Here is a 22,636-nt window from a genome sequence, read left to right as displayed (position 1 = left end):
GAGGTAGGGGGGGGGAGGGTGGGGGGCAGCCTCTAGATCGCGGAGCTGCAGGATTGACGAACTGAATAATTTTGATCAACGTTGTGCATCGACGAGATAAAATGTATGACGAGCACATAGACAAAGTAAAGATCTCTCGCTCAGGCTCGCTTCCCTTCCAGGTCGCCTTCCGGAAATGGATATGTATTTGACATCATTATGTGGAACATATCAAAATTATCTCTTGGGCACACATTTAGAACGTGTTTCTTTGACCTTATTTTGCCCAACAATTTTACTCATGTGCTTAAAGTCACAGAAGGAATGATCTTCCTTTTTGGGAAGTAGTGGTTTTGTGGCTTGCACGCGGCTCAGTTTGTAGAGTTCTTGGCTAGTTCTGATACCTCAGTAGAGAGAGAGAGAGAGAAAAAAAAAGGGCTTTGTGGTGCACAACTGTAACCCCAACACTCTGGAGGTAGAGGTAGGATCCGAAGTTCAAGGTCAGCCTCAACTACATGCCTTTAATCCCAGCACTTGGCAGGCAGAAGCAGGTGAGATTTTGAGTGAGATCTGTGAGATTGTAAGATCTAGCCCAACCTGGTCTACATGGTGAATTCCAGGCCAGCTGTGGCTACATGGAGATCCTGTCTCAACCCCTACGCCCCCAAAATAAAAAGAATGAGTGACAGGCTGGAAGTGTAGTTTAATGGTAAAGTGTTGCCCAGCCTTCCCAGCCTCAGGATGCAATTCCCAGCAGCCCTGCCACCACATATATGTGTATATATGTGATATATGTCCCCTGGGAAGAGGGAACCTCAAGAAGAATTTCCTTCATCAGATTGGCCTGTGGACTGTGAGGCATTTTCTTCATTGCTAATTGATGTAGGAGGACCCAGCCTACTGTGGGCAGTGCCATTCCTAGACAGGTGGGCCTGGGCTATATAACCAAGATAGCTGAGCAAGCTGGGGGGTGGGGGAGGAGGCAAGCCAGAAAACAGCTTCCTCTGAGGTCTCTGCTTCAGTTCCTGCCTCCAGGTTCCTGCTTGATCTCCTGCCCTTACATCCCTCAATGACACATTGTGACCTGGAAGTGTAAGCCAAATAAACCCTTTCCTCCCCTTCAAAATGTTCTATCACAGCAACTGAAAGGCAAAGTAGAAATGTATATATAAAGAGTGAGAGGGGCTGGAGAGCTGGCTCAGTGGCTAAGATCACTGGCTGCTTTTGCAGGACACCTGGGTTTGGTTCCCAGCACCCACATAGTAGCTAACAGCTGTCTGTAACTCAAGTTCCAGGGGCTCCAACACCCTTGTCTGGCCTGCACAGGCAATGCATATATGTGGTACACGCAGGCAAAACATTCAAACACATAAAATAAATTAATAGAAAATTTAAAAAAAAGTGGTACTATGTTCCATTGTTTTGTATTAGAAACACCAAGAAACTAGTCCTGTGTTAGTGTGATGTTCGCTGATCTCAGTGAGCTCAGCTCCTGTGTGCTGTGTAAACATGCTGCCGAAATTTTCCAGCTTTGGCGAGTTCCTGGCATATTCACTAGCAGGCTGTTTCTTGCTATGTGGATTATGATGAAAGTTGTGGGGGTCTTTTGAGTGTTCCAAGTGCTGTCAGTTCCAAAATTCTTCCACATTTCTGCTAAAAGCAATTTACGCCAGATGGCATTTATCATCTGAGAGAAAGGGCTATCAGAACTGTGCTAATGGCTGAATGGACAGCCAGGAACAACAAATGTCAACATTGGCCTACAAATTCATTCTCTCTCTCTCTCCCTCCCTCCCTCCCTCCCTCTCCTCCCTCTCCTCCCTCTCCATCTCCTTCTCCTCCCTCTCCCTCTCCCTCTTCCTCTCTCTCTCTCTTCCTCTACCTTTCCTTCTCCCTCTCATTCTCTCTCTTGAGACAAGAACTCACTATGTATTGCTGACTGACCTGGAACTCAATATATAAACCAGACTGGCTTCAGAGTCATAGAGATCCACCTGCCTCTGCCTCCCCAGTGCTGGGATTAAAGGTGCGTACCACCACACCCTGTGAGAATAGCATACTCCTAAGAAGTGAGAGTGGCCAGTAGCTAAAAGGACATTGTGCCATTCTAAGCAGGCTTTAAATAATTGCTGAAATCTCTAGAACAAGCAGCCTTTCCTGAGGGACTTCATTCTGTCTAGGTGCTGACTGACAGGCCAGATTATAGTGACTCTTCACGATGGGACAATGGTATGTTTATTCTTTCTCAAAAAGCTTCCTGCTAGAGAATGTTGACTGGCTTGATCTTGTGCAGGTCTTGGGAAGGCAACCACAGCTGCTCTGGGTTTATGAGTGCAGCTATCCTGTTGTGTCCAGAAGACAAGGTTTTACTCTAGTTCTCCCCAACCTCTGGCTCTTACAATCTTTCCACCCCCTCTTCCATGATGGTCCCTGAGCTTTGGGGAGGGGTTTGATACAGACATCCCATTTGTGGCTGAGCACTCCATAGTCACTTATTCTCTGCACTCTGACCAGTTATGAGTTTCTGCTTTAACCCCTGTCTACTGCATAAAGAAACTCTTTGATGAGGTCTGAGAGCTGCACTAATCTATGGATATAGAAAATGTGTATTTAGAGGGCAGTTTGATATAGCAAAATAATAGTAATAGGTTCACCCCTGGGAACTATAAGCCCCCAAACCATAGGTTCTTGGCCAGGTTTATAGTAGTAGGCACAAGTTTACTCCTGTGGAGTGCATCTTAAATATAATCAGAAAGAGGTTGGTTACCCCGATAACATTCGTGCCACATTATACTATACAGGTGGGCACATCTTGCCAGGCTGGTTGTTGTTGTAGCTCATAGGTTCACAGTTTGGTAAGACTGTTGATGACTTTTTTCTTCCCCAGCAGCCTACGTAGTACCATCCAGTACTATGAAGGCTACCAAAGGAAGGAAACTTGTTGATCAGTACCAACTTGATCTCTCCATGTCCTGTGGTGTCTTCAGTGTAGGGCATTACCATCAAGCTCTGGTGGGCAACCAAGAGCAAAGTGATAGCCAGTATTATTCTGGAGGTCTCCAGGACATCACTGACCAACAACTCTACACCTGGCCCTGGGCTTTTTATTTGGCAACCTGTGGCTTCTGGGAGGAACAGTTCCCCTGTGTAGGGAAACTCCAATTAAATCCTTTTATATGGATATATAACTTATAAAGTAGGTTTTCATATGGATTTTTTCATATTTTATTTGTTATTTTTATTTTATGTATATGAGTATATTGCCTGCATGTATGTAAGTTGCCCTGGTGTTGTGCAATGCCTGCAGAGGTCAGAAGAGGGCATTGGATCCCCTGGAACTGGAGTCATAGGCAGTTATCAGCTGCCATGTGGGTGCTGGGAATCGAACCTGGGTCTTCTGCAAGTGCACTCAGTGCTCTTAACCACTGAGCCATCTTTCCAGCCCCTCATATGGGTTTTCAAACGTCCTTAGTATTAGCTATTCCTCCCTCTACCCCTCCTCCGTCCTACCTTCCCAATCTCTTCCCCACTTAAGCCTCCTTCTGCATTATTCCTTTTCCCTTCATACCAGCTGTCTACTATCCCCCTCCCTTAAGATCTTCTTCCCTCTCTCCACCAATGTCCCCTTCTAGTTTTTTGACTTCCGGGTACTCCAAGTTAAACAAACCTAAAGATTGGGCACTAGGGCCCACTATGAGTGGGAACATGTGATGTCTGGTCTCTCTGGGTCTGGATTATCTCACTCAGTGTATTCCATCCAGTTCCATCTATTTACCTGTGAACTTCATAATTTCATTTTTTTCTCACTGGGCGTGGTGGCTCACACCTTTAGTCCCAGCACTTGGGATGCAGAGGCAGGCAGATCTCTGTGAGTTCAAGGCCAGCCTGGTCTACATAGTGAGTTCCAGATCACTATGTAGCTGGGGCTACAGGGAGACCTTGTCTCAAAAAGACCAAAAAAATTTTTTTTTCATTTTTCTTTACAGTTGAATAAAATTCTAAGCACAGGCATCATATTTTCATGATTCATTGATAGATATATAGGATGGTTCCATGTGTCACAGTTGTGACTAGGGCAGCGATGAACATGCATGTGTCTCTGTAATAGGAAATAAAAGTCCTTTGGGTACATGCCCAGGAGTGGTATAGCTGGGGCACGTGGTCATCTGTTTCTAGTTTTCTAAGGAATCACACATCGATTTTCATAGTGGTTGTACCAGTTTGCACTCCCACCAAGGGGACGAGGGTTTCCCACTACCCATAACCTCACCAGCGTTTGTCATCTTGTTTTCTTAATCTTAGCCATTCTGACTGGTGTAAGATGAAATCTCAGAGTAGTTTGGATTTGCATTACCCTGATGGCCAAGGCGGTAAACATTTAAAAAAGTATTTTTTTTTTTTAGCCAGGTGTATCCCTTTAATCCTAGAACTCGGGATGCAGAAGCAGGCAGATGTCTGTGAGCCCAAGCCTAGCCTGAACTATGTACAGAGTTCCAGGCTAGCCAGAGCTACATAGTGAGACCCATGGTATACTTACATACATGCAGACAAAACACTCACACACATTAAAAGAATAAAACCCCAAAGAATTTCTTAGCCATTTGTATTTCTTCTTCTAGAACTCCATGTTCAGTTCCATAGCCCACTTTAAAATGAGATTTATTTTCAATTACGTTTATATGTATGTGTCTATGCAGAAGTAAGTGCAGAAGACATTCACTATGTATGGGAGCCAGGAGAGGGCATATCCCTGGAGGTGGAATCACAGGTAGTTGTAAACTACCCAGCGTGGGTACCTGGAACTAATTCAGGTCTTCTGCAAGAGCAGTGCATGCTCTGAACCACCAGACCATCTCTCCAGCCCGCCATAGCTTGGTGTTTAGTTTTTTGAATTCTTTATACATTCTAGACACTAATCTGTCAGATGAACAGCCTGCAATTTTGTCCCCATTCTGTAGGCAGCTTCTTCAGTTGAGTAACAATTTCCTTTGTGGTACAGAGAGAGTTAATTTCATGAAGTCCCACTTAGCCAAAATTGTTGATTCTTGGTCCTATTTTCTGAGCAACTGGAGACCTAGTCAGAAAGTTTTTATTTAAGCCTATATCCTGAAATGCATTTCCTACTCTTTTCTTCTAGAAGTTTCAGAATTTCCAGTTTAGTATTGGAGGGAGTGGTGGAGTCTTGCTGTGTCATCCAGGCTGGTCTGCTCCTGGTATTCCCCATCCAGCTGACCACAGATATGCACCACCGTGCCCAGCTTTGTTCATTGACAGATTAAACTCAGTAATTTCCTAAAAGCATCTCAAAGGTATGCAAGTACAACAGACAAGAAGAACTTGTCAGCAGTTCAAAATGGTAAATGTGGAAACGATAAAAATGATTTCAAGATGTATGACACTCACCCTCTCAGCTCCCTAACAACAAAACCCCTTGGAATGTGATCTTTCGCATCACCTCATTTCAGAGGCTCACCTTTCTTGGGCTAAGCATTCTTTTCTCCAAAGAAGCAGTTGAACTCTATGTAATTGGCGATTTAGTCTGTCTATTTGAGAGGGTCTCACTATATACCTCAGGCTGGCTTCAAACTTATGATTCTCCTGTCTCCTCAGCCTCCTGAGTGTAGGGATTAAGGCACAGTCAGCCCAACACTTTTTCTTTTTTATTGAGACGGGGGTCTCACTGGTTGCAGGTTAGTTGTGAACACCTGGGCTCATGCTAGCCTCTTGTCTCAGGTTCCTTAGTGCTGAGACCACCATGCCTGGCTGTGAAGGGACAAACTTTTTCTATTTATACCAGCTTCAAAGTGAGCAGTTCCCCACAAGGAGCAGATCCTCAAAGAGATTCCTGCATTGAACTGGAAGCTTCACCTCACCACTATGTAAAAAATGTCACCCTGTGGCTCAGGCTGTAGAAGCTGTCTGCTTTACCCCAGTGCTGACTTTCCCCAGGCAGCTGTGAAGGATACTGGGAAGTTGCCAGATCTCTTTTTTCAAAAAACGAAATCTGGATTTTTATGTGAGATCTGATTTTAAAGTGTTGGCAACTGTTAGAAATATTTTGAACATCAAACAGAGATTATTTTCAGACTGAAATTGGCCTGCCAACTTGAGACTTTTCATTTTAGCCCAATATCTTCAATTATAAAATGAAGAGAAGGGATTAAAGTCATGAGAGTTGAGGAGGTTGGAGAGATGGCCCAGCATGCAAACTGCTTTCTGTAAAATGTGAGGACTTGAGTTCAAATCCTCAGAGTCTATGTTAAGATGGGTGTGGTGGCTTATGCATCGGTGAATTAGGTACTTTTCCTGTTGCTGTGGTAAACACCATGACCAAGGCAACTTATAGAAGGAAGAGTTTATTTGATTTATGGTTCCAGAGGGATAAGAGCACATCATGGTGAGGGAGGCATGGTAGGAGGCAGCCAGAGCAGAAAGCTGAGTGCTCACATCTTCAAGCAGGCACAGGAAGCAGAGACAGACAGGAAGTGGACATAGCTATATACTCTCAAAGCCCACCCCCAGTGGTGTGCTTCCTTCAGTGAGGCAACAGCTCCTAAACCTCCACAAACTGTGCCACCAACTGGGACAAAGTATTCAGATACTTGGAGCCTGTGGGGGACATTCTTCATTCAAACCACCCTACTCTGTAATCCTGACACTTGTACTGGGAGATGGGTGGCAGAGACAGAAGGATCCACAGAAATCCGTGGGCCAGCCTGTCTGCAGAGCAGTGAGCAATAGTGAGACCGTGCCTCTAACAGGGTAGAAGGCAAAGATCAGCATCCAAGACTGTCCTCTGACCTCTACACACGCATCCTGGCACACATGTAGAGGCTAGGAGGTGGCATTGGATGCCCTGGAATTGGAGCTACAGACAGTTGTTATGCACCATGTGGGTGCTGGAAACCAAACCTGGGTTCTCTGTAAGAGCAACCAGTGCTCTTACCTATGAGCATCTCTCTAGCCCCACTACATTAAAACAATTATATATCTCTATATATCTATATCTATGTGTGTGCACGTGCATGCATGCATGAATACATGGGTGCGCCGTGGCACACAAGTGGAGGTCAGAGGAAAATCATGTGAGAATTGTTCTCTCTTTCCACCGTGTGAGTTCCAGGAATGGAACTCAGGCTATCACCTTTACCCTCTGAGCCATCTCATCAGCTCCATCTTTTGTTTAAGAATGGAAAACCTCAAAAAAGCCCAAAAAAAAAAAAAAAAAAAAAAAAAAAAAAGAAAAAAGAAAAAAAGAAAAAGAATGTGCGCAGGAGGAAGAAGGGACCTTCTTAAAACCCAAGCTCCACCCATGTGCCTAGCATTGTTAAACAATTTCCTTATATAGTCTCACTAATGCCCCAAGCACCACATTTTATTCTTTCATATTGGAGTAAACCACTGATTTATTTATTCATTTATTTATAGACAAGCTCTTGCTATGTAGTCTTGGCTAGCCTGGAGCTCACTTTGTAGCCTGGGCTGGCCTTAAACTTGTGGTGATCCTCTTGCCTTTGTCTCCCAAGTGCTGGGAATATAGATATGCACTGCTATACCTGGTTGAATTAAACAAATTTTTAAAAGTTACATTTTTTTATTGTGTGTGGGAACCTGCTGGGCATGTGGCAGCCAGAGGACAGCTTTTGGGAGGTGGTTTTCTCCTTCTACCATGTGGGTCTTAGGGACTGAACTCAGGTCAACAGGCTTAGCAGCAAGCACATTCACCACTGAGCCATCTCATTGGTCTTAATTAATTAATCAATTAATTAATTAATTAATTAGGTTGGTTTTTGGACATAGGGTCTCCCTGTAGCCCCAGCTGGCCTGGAACTCATTATGTAGACCAGGATGGCCTCAATCTCACAGGGATCTGCCTGCCTTTGCCTCCCGAGTGCCAGGATTAGAGGCGTGCAACACCATGCCCAGACCCTTATTTTTTTACATTTTTTTTAAATTAAAAAGATTTAGAAGCATCTAGAAACTTGCCCAGAGTGTCAGAGCATCAAGATTTGAATCTAGCACTTCATGACTTTAAAAGGTGATTAACGATAACACAACAGAAAGTTTGGAGAAAAGGTTTTAAAATTATTTTTTATTGTAGTTATCAGTGGAAGATACACTTTAAACTGAAGATGAGCAACAATAAAACCATTCATTCTTTGAATCAAGGAGTAAAACAACATAACACAGAATCCTTCTGAAATGTAGAGTGGCAGAAAATGAGGGGTGTTCTGCCATAGGACACTTTAGTGACAGCTTGGTTTGGAAAGAACTATGACCATTTCTTTAACATAAAATACCACATATGACCAAACTGTTTAAAAACTCGCTTCTTCAAGCTTCTCAACTCCACCCATAAGAGGTTTTGAAATAACTTTTTAGGGAAAATTAGTTTAACTGAAAGTAGAAAATTTTTAATCAAATTTGAAATACCAAAAATGCTTTTGATTAAAAACTTTATTTGCTTTCTGCTTATCATAATAACATATTATCTTTAAGGGTTAAAATGACAAACAAATCAGCACCTGGCCCCCAAGTCCACAGTGATAAAGTTCGGCATTTGGTGCTTCTAATGACACAGTGATCACATGTACATCAAAGACCTCCTCTCCTGTTCACTCCCAACAGAGTTCCAATTCCTCTCATAAAATGTGGCAGCCAAGTTTAGGTCAGTCTGTATTTTCTCTGGTCCCATAGTAACTTACAGATTAGACTCACTTTACTGTCTTAACTGATGTTAGTGTGTAACCAGACATTTAAAAAGAAGGTAGTGTTTACTACAGTAAATTGTTCTTTCTTATGAAAAGCCAACAAAAAATATAAGGCGAGCCCAGGCATGACACAGAGCTACAACAGCCAAGGGAAGATGAGGAAGGAGGCTTGAGAGCCCATCGGTGCGCCTGGTATCAGTAGAAATATTTGGCAAGAACAGGGAGTGTGGGAACAATTACTCTGAATTTATGTAATATTTCAGTTGCAAAACAGACTGTTATTTACCCCCAAAAATAGTGGTTCACATCTGCAATACAAATAGGCACACACGGTCAAGATGACTGAGAAGTAAAATTTAAAAGGCTATCCACCTGGGGGACATTCTGCAGGGGGCTCTACCCTCCCCAGATGTCTGATGTTTGTATTTTACTCTTCAGAAAAGTTCCTTTAAAAAGAATGTTAGTTCTTCCTCTATTAGGGTTTTTCAAAAAGCAGCAATTATCCTAAAGTGAGATCAGTTAGTAATGCTTCAGGGTGTGCATCCGTGTGCACGTCATGGGTAACAAATATTTGGATGGAGTGGTCAGGTTACAATGCAATCATATTCTGATTTCAGTCTTCCAAACACTAAAGAAACAATTCATCATTTTGTTTATATAAACTTAATACACTGTTATAAACATAATGTATACATACATACATACACACACCACTGCTTTCTACAGTCTACAACTGCATCCACAAATGCTATTTACTCACAAGATATAGTAATACTTTATGGGTTCATAACTGAAGAGAGACATTAAAGCTCTACATTACAGCAAAAACTGTTTAACAGTGTTCCTGGTGTGTCTGTGTCAGCTATCTCACTGTACAGGGTGGACTTCTGTTCTTTTTTTGAGACAGGGTCTTGCTACATAGCTATGGCTGGTCTGGAATTCACTACGTAGCCCAGGCTAGCCTTGAATTTGGGATGGTCCTCCTGCCTCTGCTTCCTGAGTGTTGGGATTACAGGTGTGAGCCACCACACCAGGACTTTTTGTTCATTTTAAGCATAAACCTCGCCAACTTTTCCCCTTCATTACTAGTGATTCTCTTTGTCCTATTAACCACATGTACCGTCTTTGCTAGCAATAAGGTGGAAAAGCCCAAATGCTGGAAACAAGGGGAGGTCAGCCTACATAGAGATAAGAATAAACGTTGACTGCATCCATACCCTGTATACCTAAAATGTACCCATTTTCTTGAACCAAAACAAATATAAAACCCAACAAACTTGTTTGTGCAAAAAGGAATAGTTTATACCTGTGGTGATATGCCCTTTGTATTTTCCTAGAAACAGGATCCTCCTCAGAAGGAAATGGGCTTCTTGTTGAAGTCTGTGGAAGTGTAAGGCCCTGCCCGTGATCCATAGTGTAGCTTGGTCAGACACTCCATGTGACCTACAGTTGCTCAGAATCACGATCACATGAATATGAAAGTCATACTTGAATTTCTCTGTTGGATTTTTGAGAGGCTCTCACTAAGTAGCCTGGGCTAGCCTCAAACTGTGGTGATTCTTCTACATCAGCCTCCTCAGTGCTGCGACTACAGGTGTGTACTAACACATCTGGCTTGTATTTGAACTTTCTTTTTTTTAATATTTTATTTATTATTTTTATTTTACGTGTATGAGTGTATTGCCTGCATGTATGTGAGTGCACCCGTGTCCTGCAATGCCTCAGAGGTCAGAAGAGGGCCTCGGATTCCCCTGGAACTGGAGTTAAGGACGGTTTGTAACTGCCATGTGGGTGCTAGGAATCGAACCCGGGTCCTCTGCAAGAGCAGTCAGTGCTCTCAACCACTGAGCCATCTCTCCAGCCCTTGTATTTGAACTTTTATATATACGTGATGATTGGAATTTTTAAAGAAAAGCAACACTCAATCCTGTTACGTGCCAAGTGAAACTAGCACACTTCCCGTCTTAAAAACCAACTCATTACTCCAAGGAAAGATATCAAAGATTTGCCAGGAAACAAAGAGGTGAGCACCTGCAGAACAGCAGCTCCCAGGTGACCACGAGCACAAGTTTCTGGACAGTAGGCCAGGCTCATACCTGAGTGTCTCATGGACTCACCACATCAGCTTACAGCTGCAACGGCCTGAGCACCACTATAAGGAATTTGGTTTTTGAAAACAGGATTTTTCCAAGGATTATTAGAAAGAAAAAATTTACCCATGTACTACATCTCTAATGGGAAAGAAACAGTGCACACAGGGACAGGGACACCACATCATGACATGCCTCATGCTTCTCGTACTTGTTTTGTAAAATATCTACCGTGTTTTAAGGCGTTCACAGAGGCAGGCAGGGAAGAAACCTTTCAGATCACACTGTTCTACTCTCTTGAACTTCTGAATAGCTGATTTTTTTGAGAAGCCAAACGCTATTCAGAAACATGATTCTCAAGAAAAGTTAGTGAGGTAGGTGAGGGCAATATCATCCATACCAGGGGAGACAGACACAGCAATGAAAGGAATTGCCTAAGGACACAGAACGAAGGCATGGCAGAGCTACTGTCACTGACCTCCAAGTCTCATCTTCTAGAGCCCGTTTCTACTCTCAAAGGCATCTTCAATTCTCAAGGTCCTCTTTCAGTTGTGACATTTTAGAAGTCACATTTGAAAACATATCTTTTCCCTTACAACTCAGGCTTGATAGACAGTAGGTTTTTTTTTTTCTACAGACAGGGTTTTATTATATTGTCCAGGCTAGCCTGGAACTCAGGTCTACGCCACTATGCTGGCCTGAAAAAGCTTTTTAAAGGTTTATTTTATATTACTTATGTGTTTGTGTATGTGTCTGCTGAGGCCAGAAGGGGCGTCAGAGCCCTTGGAGCTGGAGTTACAGGTATTTGTAAGCCACCCAATGTGGGGGCTAGGATTTACCCTCCAGTCCTCTGACAGAGCAATAATTGCTCTTAACCACGGAGTCATCCTTCCAGCCCCTAAAAAATTTTTTATATAGAATTTTTCATACACCAAGAAGTCAAATGTGAGACATCTACATAACTGAGGTTGAATAAATAAATATTTAAGAGGAATGAGTATTAATCCATTCAATCTATTTAAATTTCATTTTTAATTAATTAATTAATTTTTTGGTCTTTTTGAGACAGGGTCTCCCTCTAGCCCCAACTGGCCTGGAACTCACTATGTAGACCAGGCTGGCCTTGAACTAACAGAGCTCTGCCTGCTCTGCCTCCCAAGTGCTGGGATTAAAGGTGTGCACCAGCATGCCTGACATTCATTTTATTTTTAATTATGTGAATATGTGTGTGGGGGGGGTATGTGCCTGTGAGTGTAGAGCCCACAGAGACCAGAAGAGGTCATTGGATCCCCTGGAGCTGGAGTTCCTGGCAGTTGTGGGCCACTCAATGTGGGTGCTGGGAACTGATCTTGGTTGGGTCCTCTGGAAGAGCACTGTGTGCTCTTAACCACTGATCCAGCTCGTTACCCCCCCCATTTAATCTATTTTATTTGTTTTAAAATATTTTATTATTTTTATGTGTATTGCCTGTATGTAGTAGTTGCACCCTGTCATGCAGTGCCCACAGAGGTCAGAAGAGGGCGCTGGATCCCCTGGAACTGGAGTTATGGATGGTTGTTAGCTACCAGGTGGGTGCTGGGAACTGAACCTGGGTCCTCTGTAAGAGCAATCAGTGCTTTTAACCGCTAGGCCATCTCTCTAGCCCTCAACTTATTTTAAATTATATTTAAGAAGCCAGATGTCAAGACAAAACTTTTTTTTTTCTTGGCCTGGAGCTTACTATGTAGACCAGGCTGGCCTTGAACTCACAGAGATCCAATTGCCTCTGTGTCCTGTGTGCTGGGATTAGAGGTGTGTGCCACCATGCCTGGTAAGAGCCATAAACTTTTAAAAGCTTAAATCAGTGTGTGACCTATTAAAATCATAAGCTGTATTAATTTTTCTTAAGAATATGGGGATCTGTGTTGTAAAAAGTTGACTAGTATCTGAAGAACAATTCTATTACTTTTCTCTAGTGCATTACAGTCTGGATACATATTCTGTTCACATTATCATTCTATAGCTAGCAAAAAATTCTACGGCTATAGATAATACCTGTAGCATTAACATTCTCAAAAATTTTTTTTTTAATCTTTTGTGTTTCTGGGGAGCTTCTGCAAACACTTTCAATCTTAATTCTCACCTGCATTAGGATTTCTTTTCATCTATGTTATCTAAAGTTATGTGCTAATAATTTTCATTATGTTCCTTTTTATCATTTTGTCTGTTTTTTTTTAAACTGTGGGAGAAGCGCTATGATTTATAAATGGCATATAACACTAATTACATTATAAACAAGGACGGTGACACCAAATAAAACCAAAGACTGGTGTATCAAAGGACGCACCCCTTAGAGCACAAAGTGAAAAGCATACTAAAATACTTTTTTCACCAAGCAGGAACTTTTGGCATACAGTCCTTCTTTCCCAAGTATTGTGAAGACTCTATTATTTACTCATAGGGCTCTATGTAAACTGCCTGTCAATTTTTTTTTCTTTCTTTCTTAAAGAGGAGAAAAGCTTGTGCCCTGGGCTAAGAAAAAAGGGCCTGGAAAACTTTCAGAGAATATTATGGGGATTAAACTATTAGAGCAGACTCTGTTAATGTCTGCTGTTCTTGGGGTTGGGGGGTTGTGCTTGCCAAGGTATGCTTTGCCACTGAGGTATGTCACCAGTCCACTATGTTTTTGGCTTCTGAATTTGAAAAAGAAAACATGTAGATCTGTATAGTCACCACCAATAATATGAGATCATTCCCTGTCTGTGAAAAAGGGAGATGTTTGCAATTCATTATCATTGGCTGTTACTGCTGACACCAAAGCTTCTCCCTGTTGACTCTCTGGGACCAAACTGGATGCATTAGGCCAAGTGGAACTATCTATGCCAAAATTCTTTCTTCATTATAACCTACCAATGTTTTCCCCAAATCCTTTACTGAAAACATTGTCTTTATAGGATGTCTGGAAAGGCCCAGCTCTTGGTGTTCTCTTAGGAAAGGAGAAAACTGCAAAAGCTACATTGATAGCAATGTCGTGGTTCTACTTAAGGATAACTACCCCATGTAATTTCTTTACTATAATTCAGAAGTAACTTCTAAGACTTTAATTTTCCAAGTATAGATGTGGTTCTGGGTGTGGGCTAAGCACCCAGCAAAGGATTCCACTACACAGAAACCCTTCCTTGGTGTCTTCTGTGTGCTCTTAAAACAGTTGCTCTATTATTTTGTGGTTGTGAGAACTTAGAAAATATTAATTGTAAGGTTTCTGTCCAAAGATCCCAGCAAAGAAACCATACCATCATTTTCCCATCCACCTGCTTATTCTCACACTCTCACTAGTTGGATTCTTTACGAACGCCTCCTGTTCTCACAGATCCTTACAAGAAAGGTAGTCACGTACGCACCATTTGCATAAAGAATGCTTCCTTCTTTCATTTGAAGATTACTAAATGGTTAACTCCAGGGAATTTTGTTTTTCCCAAACAAAAGTCATGAAGATGAAAGCTTTAGGCATGAAATACCAGAGCAATTTCCCTCTCTATCCCTGTTGCCTTCTTTTGAGGACAGGGTCTCACATATCTGTTAAGATGGCCTCTGACTCAACATGTGACCAGAGAGGACCTTGAACTCTTGATGCTCCCAACTGCTGGGGTTACAGGAGTGTCCTACCAAGCCTAGCTGTTACAATGCTGGGATTAGAAGCAGGGCTTCATGCATGCTAGGCAAGTACTCTAATGACTGGGCTACATCCCTAGCCACCTGATGCAACCTCATAAATTTCCAATATACAATTAAAGATCTTCATACAGTCAGTTTTTGGACAGAATAAAACAAACAGCTTTCTACTGATCAACACTCCCATCTTTTTCTACTCAGATGGCTGTTCCTGACAGTCCTATTATGTGATGACCAATTACTATACAGACACTTGCTTTTGAAAATATGAACTGTAAACTTAAGCCATTCAGTATTTCATTGTTAATGTAGCACTGATGCCAGGGATCTGGATTTGTGGAGCCTATCACTTAAGCTCTGGTTCCCATGAGCTTTCAGAGGGAAAAAAGAAAATGGGACTAGAGATAGACTTGAAAATTATCTAAAAGAATAATAATGCCTGTCAACCTAGGATAGTGCTTCATTAAAACTGTATTTAGCTGAAACACTCATTCTCCGCCCATGGCTCCTGCTAGCCACTTACATTCTCTTTCTCACTGATGCTGAGGTACTGATCACCTCTGAAAGTATGCTAGAAAAAGTTCGGGTAGAAAATCCTTCAAACAATTATGGGAAGAAAAATCTAATTTCAAAGCCAATTATCAATGACTTTTAGATCTTTTTCTATTTTTTCTGACCTGTAAAAATGATATAATTTTGAGCAATGTGCCTAGAGTTAAAAACAAACAAACAAACAAAAAGTCGAACAAACATTTACTGGACGACTTTCTCTTGAATTGCAATCAGAAAGAATAAATTCAATCTGTTAGTGTTAGTTTGCTACCAAATGAAGGGAAAAAAATCTAACTTAGAGAAGGACCTCTTCCTCTTCACATGTAGAAAGCTACCTAAAGACTGTCTTCAATGCCCAGTATATGAAAACATTAAAAATTCTAGTGTTAATGGTTTATTTGTAAAAACTCAAACTCTATACTTTGTAGAATTAGTAGTTTGGTTGGTATATTAACATGCCATTTAATTTTTGCTAATATTACAAAGAAAGGGGAAAAGCTAGAAATACCAATTAAAGAAAAGTATCTTAAAACCAACATCTAGGCAAAATATAAAAGCTGCACACAAACTGCCAATAATGATAAAAATCACAATAGAAAAATTAATCTTAAAGATAAACTAATAATTGCTATTAAGACATTATAAAAATGCAAAAGCTTAATATGTATGCACATTTGCAAATAGACTCAGTATACTCCAAGCAATCAGTATAATTTTACCACCCTTATTACACAGTGCAGCATACAGGGTTACTGAGGTGTGGTGTTTTCTGCTCGTTTTTAGTTTACTTATTTTCTGGAGGAGTACTCACTAAATTCACAAGCAAGACTTGGTTAAGTTGGTCATTTACTAGTGTTTACTGCTTCTTAGTACTGGAACGAGTTGCTTTCTAGTAGATTTAGCACATTTCCAGTATGAGTGGTCCCACGGCTTCCCTTCCTTTTGCTTAGATTCTCCACAATCCAATTTGTATTTTTACCAACACCCCCACCCCCTGCTAGGGAATGAAATCAGGGCTTTGCACATGCTAAGTGTGTGTACTCTACCAGTGGGTCTCTACCCCAGTCTTATGTTTTATTTTTAAGTAACTAATCACTCCCTTTTAGATGTGCTGTCATTTTTCATAGAACTCCCACCCTAGAAAAAGAGAAATTATTTAAAATAGTTGCTATGTCTACAAAAGAAAATTTCCCTAAAGATTCAGATATAATCATTTTGTTTTCTCTCTTAAACTGATCTCAGTGACGTAGCTTTCCCTTTATAAGCATTCTTCCTTGATAGTAATTCTCTAGAAAAGGTCAGGTCAGAAGGGAGTCTATGCTGAAAGAGGAAAAGTAGCTTATGATAAACAATTCCAGGCAAGATACCGTTTCCTTGGGGGCACCCACCACTACAGCTATTATCTTGATAAAGAGTCAGGTAGGCATGACATTTTATGTACACTATAGACTACCTCAAACATAGCTGAGAATTAAAAATTACATTTTCAAATTTACAAAATGAATTTGGTGAGCATTAACTTAGACATTTCATTGCATACAAACTCTCCTTAGTTTTCTAGATTGGATTCAGGAAAACAAATAATATTATACTCTTGGTATTCTAAAATAATTTTCTTAAAAATTTTTAGTGTTATGCTATTTAAAAAATAAAAAACTACAGCACCATCTTCAGAAAAGGCACTTTCTAAGAACCACCTTGCTTTAAAAATTTAAAAACCAAACTTGGCATCTACCCCCCAAATTTTTACTTTACTGAGACTCTAACATAGGTACAATATTAGATTTTGGTTACCTTAGACATTGGTTTCAAAAAGGCGGGGAGCCAATGACTGGATAGATGATTCGGGAAAGATCCTAGTCTTGTCATATTGCTTGTTAGCTGTAACTTTCACAGGGTTTCCCATTGGTAAACCTCAACCCTCCACACTGAAATTCACCATCATTTTATCTTTAATTCAAATTAAAATAATTAACTTCCATATTTTATGAACAAAAGATTATTTATTTAAAATCTTATTTATCTTTTATGTGTATGAGTGTTATGCCTGCATGTATGTAAGTGCACTTGTGTCATGCAATGCCCGAGGAGGACAGAAGAGGGAGTCGGATCCCCTGGAATTGGAATTATGGATGGTTGTTAACTGCCATGTGGGTGTTGGGATTTGAACCTGGGTCTTCTGCAAGAGCAGTCAGTGCTCTTAACCTCTGAGCCATCTCTCCAGTCCCAAACAAAAGATTCTTAAGATTTAATCAATAATGTAAAAGTCTAAAGCACTATTTTTGATATGTAAAGGAAATTTCAACTGGCCATAGATAATATCAGCAGAAGCCTTGTCCATTAAAAATTGTTTACAGGAAAAATTATAAACTTAAATGTACCATTTTTAGAAGTAGGAAGAAATTAAAAAAAATTTTGGGGGGGTCTTGTTTATTTTGGGGGCAGGAGGCAGAGTAGTTTGCTATGTAGCCCAGGTTGATCTTGAACTCAAGATTCTCTTGCCTTAGCTTCTGGAGTAGTAGAATTACAGACATGTACTACCAAGCCTGGTTGTCATTCCAATTTCTACATAGCCATAAAAAATTTAAAAGGCTGGAAAGATGGCTCAGTGGTTAAGAGCACCTACTGCTTTTGTAGAGGACCTGAGTTTGGCTCCTGGCACCCACATCGGGTGGCTCACAATTGCCTTTAACTGCAGCCCCAGGGGATCTGATACTTATGACCTCTGAGGGAACACACACAGACCCCACCCCCCATACACAAAATTAAAAATAGTAAAATAGTAAAAATAAATCTTTTAAAAAAATCTAAATTTAAGCTGGGCATGGTGGCACAGGCCTTTAGTCCCAGCACTCAGGAGGCAAAGGCAGGAGGGTCTCTGTGAGTTCAAGGCCAGGCTGGTCTACACAGTGAGTTTCCAGGCTAGCTGAGGCTACAGGGAGATCCTGTCTCAAAAAAGACCCAAAAAATCTAAATTTAAAATTTTAATTAATTAATTTGTGTGTGTGTGTGTGTGTGTGTGTGTGTGTGTGTGTGTGCACATGCCACTTCATGTATGTGGAGGTCAAAAGGCAACTTGTGGGAGTTGGTTCTCTCCTTTCACCATATGTGTTCCAAGGACTGAACTCAGGTTGTCAGGCTTGGTGGTGAGTACCCTTACCTGCTAAGCCATCTCTTCAGCCCTCTCTGTAGACTTTTACATACCTATTCTTGGCTTATCTTTTGACTCTTATAAAATATCACAAGTGCTTATATGATTAAATGGAAAGGAAACAGGGAAACAAAGACATTCTAAGTCAGAGTTGTAGTATCACTCAGGAAGGTCCCCACTTGATGTAAAGTTCCCCAACTATTGTTATTAAAGTTTTGAAAATATCCACAAATTCTCAATAAGGATGAAAAGGGCCAATACTTCATGCGGATAAAACAGCTGAAACAAAAATGTTGAATGAATGAATGGAGTTTGCAGTTTGACAAACTCACCTAACTCATAAACGGTAAGTAAAAAGTACAAGAAACTGTTAAAGGTAGCCTTTCTTTGCAACAGGGGAATATATAAGAAGGTGAGTTAAACAAACTTTTTACAAGGTCACATGTAGTTGTTGCTGGCTTTGAACTCCTGATCCTCCTGACTCCCCCTCCCAAGAGGTGGGATTGTAGGGATGTGCTATTGTATTCTGCTTAATGGAACATATAACGCAGGTTTAACGTCATTAAGTGAAAATTATGCAAAGATGTCAGTTAAACTTCTTGATAAAACATCACTATCAATGTTTGAAACAGAAAGAGAACAACATAGTCTACTAGTGTCCAAGTGGCTAGCTCCTTGAATTTCATAAACATTAAGCTTCTGAAGAGACCCACCACATGTCTTGGATAACAGCCTCTATGGGCTTCAGGTCTATTGCTGGACTCCAAGTGCTTACACTGAGGTCTTTCCAGCTATTCCTACTCAAATGGCAGCTTGGTTTCTTCTTTCTTTCCTTCTTTCTTCCTTCCTTCCTTTCTTTCTTTTCTTTCTTTCTTTTTCTTTCTTTCTTTCTCTTTTTTTTTATTTTTGAGTCAGGGTCTCTTCTTTTTCTTTCCTCCTTCCTTCCTTCCTTCCTTCCTTCCTTCCTTCCTTCCTTCCTTCCTTCCTTCCTTCCTTTCTTTCTTTCTTTCTTCTTGAGACAGGGTCTCCTTGTAATCTCAGCTGGCCTGGGACTTGATATTTGACCAGGCTGGCCTTGAACTCACAGAGATCCGCCTGCCTCTGCCTCCTGAGTGCCGGGATTATTTCTCAAGACAAACCTTAAATCTGTCATCCTAAAATCAACTGGACAATATACAAGTCAGCATTAGGCTGTGGTGGATCATAGAGAACCCTGCCTGGGAAATGAGTATGGGTCTACTAGAAGGTAGAGACTAGTCTTTATCAATTGCCTTCCAAAACACCCAGAACATTCCTACTGTAATCTCTTCTAGATTCTCTTTCAGGAAGAAAAATCAATTAATAGTTTGTAAACAGAGATTATTTCCAGACTTTCTTTTTCTGGGAAACTTGGTAAAGGGTAATTATTTATTTATTTATTTATTTATTTATTTATTTATTTATTTATTTGGTCTTTTTGAGACAGGGTCTCCCTGTAGCCCCAGCTGTCCTGGGTTCACGATGGAGACCATGTTGGTCTTGAACTCACAGAGATTTGCCTGCCTCTGCCTCCCGAGTGCTGGGATTAAAGGCGTGCACCACCACGCCCAGCAGTAAAGGGTAATTATTAAGAAAATGAAAGGTCATCCACTTTTCTGTGAAAATATGCCCAAACTCAGTACCTTTTTTACAACTGTCAAAGTGAAAAACAAAAAAAAATCCCAACAAACCCAACTTTTCTAAACAAAGGATATCCTGATACTGAAACTAAGATTGAAGCAGCCTTTGTTTCTTTGATATTTCATGTCCCTAAAATTATCTAAAAAACCTAAATGCGCCTAACACTACCCTTGACTCTTGCCCATCTCCTCATAGTTTAGTACGGTAACCATCAGATTCTATTTAAATAAATATAGCAGCTACAGAACCTAATGTATTGTTGTCATGCCAGTGTCTTGACACTGTAATCCAGCAACTTGCAACATGCACTTTACACAAAGACATTCGCCATCAAGAATATACATTAAACTCCCAACTTTGGAAGTCAATTATACCAGTTTCTCAGATTGACGTGTTTTTCTTTTTTCTTTTTGAGACGGTCTCACTAGAGAGCCCTGGGCTGGCCTAGAACTTGCTATGTAGACTAGGTTGATCTTGAACTCACAGAGATTCCCCTGCCTCTGCCTTCCAAGTTCAGACTGACATTTTAAAGTTAATCTTATGGGACATATCATAAAAAATTCCAAGCCAAAATGCAGCATTTACCATATAGTTAGTGAGTAAAGGCAGGGGTAGAAAAGTCACTATGGGTTTCATGATGTTTAAACTAAAAAAGAAACTTAAAAACAAAAGATTAGTAATTCTACTCAGAAGTGCAAAAATAATTAGCACAAATTTCAAGAAGTATTTGTCATTAGCCTTTTGTCTTAAAATTGTAAGCATAGGTTTCTTGGCATTAAGTTTGGTATAGCAATTTGTTAGTAAGCTAAACAGAAATATAGTATATATATATATATATATATAGAGAGAGAGAGAGAGAGAGAGTCTTCTACATTAATTTTTTTATTTAAAAAATTTTATTTATTATTTTTATTCTATGTGTATAAGTGTATTGCCTGCATGTGTGTAAGTGCACCTGTGTCATGCAATGCCCGCAGAGAGCAGAAGACTGCGTTGGATCCTCTGGAACTGGAATTACAGACAGTTGTTAGCCACTATGTGGGTGCTGGGAATCGAACTTCAGCCCTCTGCAAGAGCAACCAGTGCTCTTAACCACTGAGCCATCTTTCCAGCCCCTAAGTTAATAAATCAAACTAGTAATGTTGAATAATGTAAGAACATTTCTAAAAAAGAAATCATTTAAAAGATAAAATCTTGTATTTTGGAAAAAGTATTTTCCTCTTAAAGGTGTCCTTCCAAATAAGAGTTAATTTAAGGGTTTCACTCTAGCAGTCTGTGAGGGGAAAGATCTGAAAAACTGGTAGCACAGGAAGAAGATAAAGGGTGTCCACAGTTGCTCCCTAAAGTTCCCACATGAATACGTGCAGAGACAAAGACATGTTTTCTTTATACTGAACAGACAGACCAGTCAAAAGATGGTTACCATCGAGGTTGTGAGGTTTTCTTCTCATGCCCATGTTCCTGACTACAGAGAGTGAAATACAGCCAGGCATGACAGTAAGAACCTGTAGTCCCAGCTACTGGGGAGGCAGAGGTGGGAGGACTGCTTGAGCCCAGAGTGTCAAGGCCAATATGGGCAATATGGGGAGGCTTTGTCCCTAAAACAAACAAGCAAACCAACCAACCAACCAACTCCAAACACGTTTTCAGGAATTCTTTTGTGTGTGTGGGGAAGGAGATGGGAAAATTGGGAAGAAAAAAATGTATAAACTATACAAATATTATCTTTTGTAAAGTGCTTTGAAACAGTATTATAAATTGCATTTTAGATATTTTAACATAACAAACATATAAAATACAGTACTTTCTAAGTTTTCTGGCAGAAGGACAAAAGATTTCATGCCTGTTAGAGGACATGGGCTCAGATTTTAGGCTCAACATACAGTAAATTGGCAATAACAGTGGATTAAAAGTCAGAGAGCAACTAAAGATTTTAAATCCATTATTTTTCATGTGCAGATGCAATTCTGAAAGGCTAACAATGCCCACAAGAAACAATATACAGTGTCCATACTCTGGACCAGTGCCAAAAACAAAACAACAAATGACAAAAACACACCTCAAAAGCGATTTTCTTGAGTTACAAAGTGCAAAGTTCCCCTGAATCCAATGTTACTGATAAACTCAGTTTTTTTTTGTTTTTTTGTTTTTTGTCTTTTTGAGACAGGGTCTCCCTGTAGCCCCAGCTGTCCTGGAACTCACTATGTAGACCAGGCTGGCCTTGAACTCACAAATATCCCCCTGCCTCTGCCTCCCAAGTGCTGGTATTAAAGGTGTGCGCCACCACGCCCAGCTAAACTCAGTTTTATAGTGTTTTTTAATATCTTAAAGTTATCATCTAAGTTACTGATTAAAGAAATGGAGAAAAATAAGTCTTGTAAAAGTTTGCTCCATATTTCAGAGATTTAATTCATTTAAAATAATCAAAGTCCTAAATTACATTGTCATTATCACCTTAATTTTAAAGAGAAAGTTATACTTGTGAAAAAACAGCCAAAAAAAATGAATTCTGTGTTTTCTTGATTCCTTTTAGTAAAAGAAAATGGGCACCTACTCAGTCTGATTCTTCAATAAACATGATCTAACTTTAAAAATTTAAGAATCTTTTAAATCTTAAGCTGTTCACTGTCATTTCTTAAAACGAAGTTCAACTTTATTTCTAATTGAACCTTTATTTCTGATCTCCAAGGTGAGACTCATTTAGTCAAATTTACTTCCTTTACTATGATTTTTTTTAAAAGACATGCATTAAAACTGAAAATTACAAAACTTTCCTTCTGAAATTAAGGCTGTATTACTTCGCCCTTTTTAAATGATAGAGGTGTCTGCTCTTCCTATTATCT

The sequence above is a fragment of the Nannospalax galili genome, unplaced genomic scaffold (genome assembly GCF_000622305.1).
Source record: "Nannospalax galili isolate Female #2095 unplaced genomic scaffold, S.galili_v1.0 scaffold1055, whole genome shotgun sequence".
NCBI lineage: Eukaryota > Metazoa > Chordata > Mammalia > Rodentia > Spalacidae > Nannospalax > Nannospalax galili.
Note: the sequence above shows the minus strand (reverse complement) of the source record.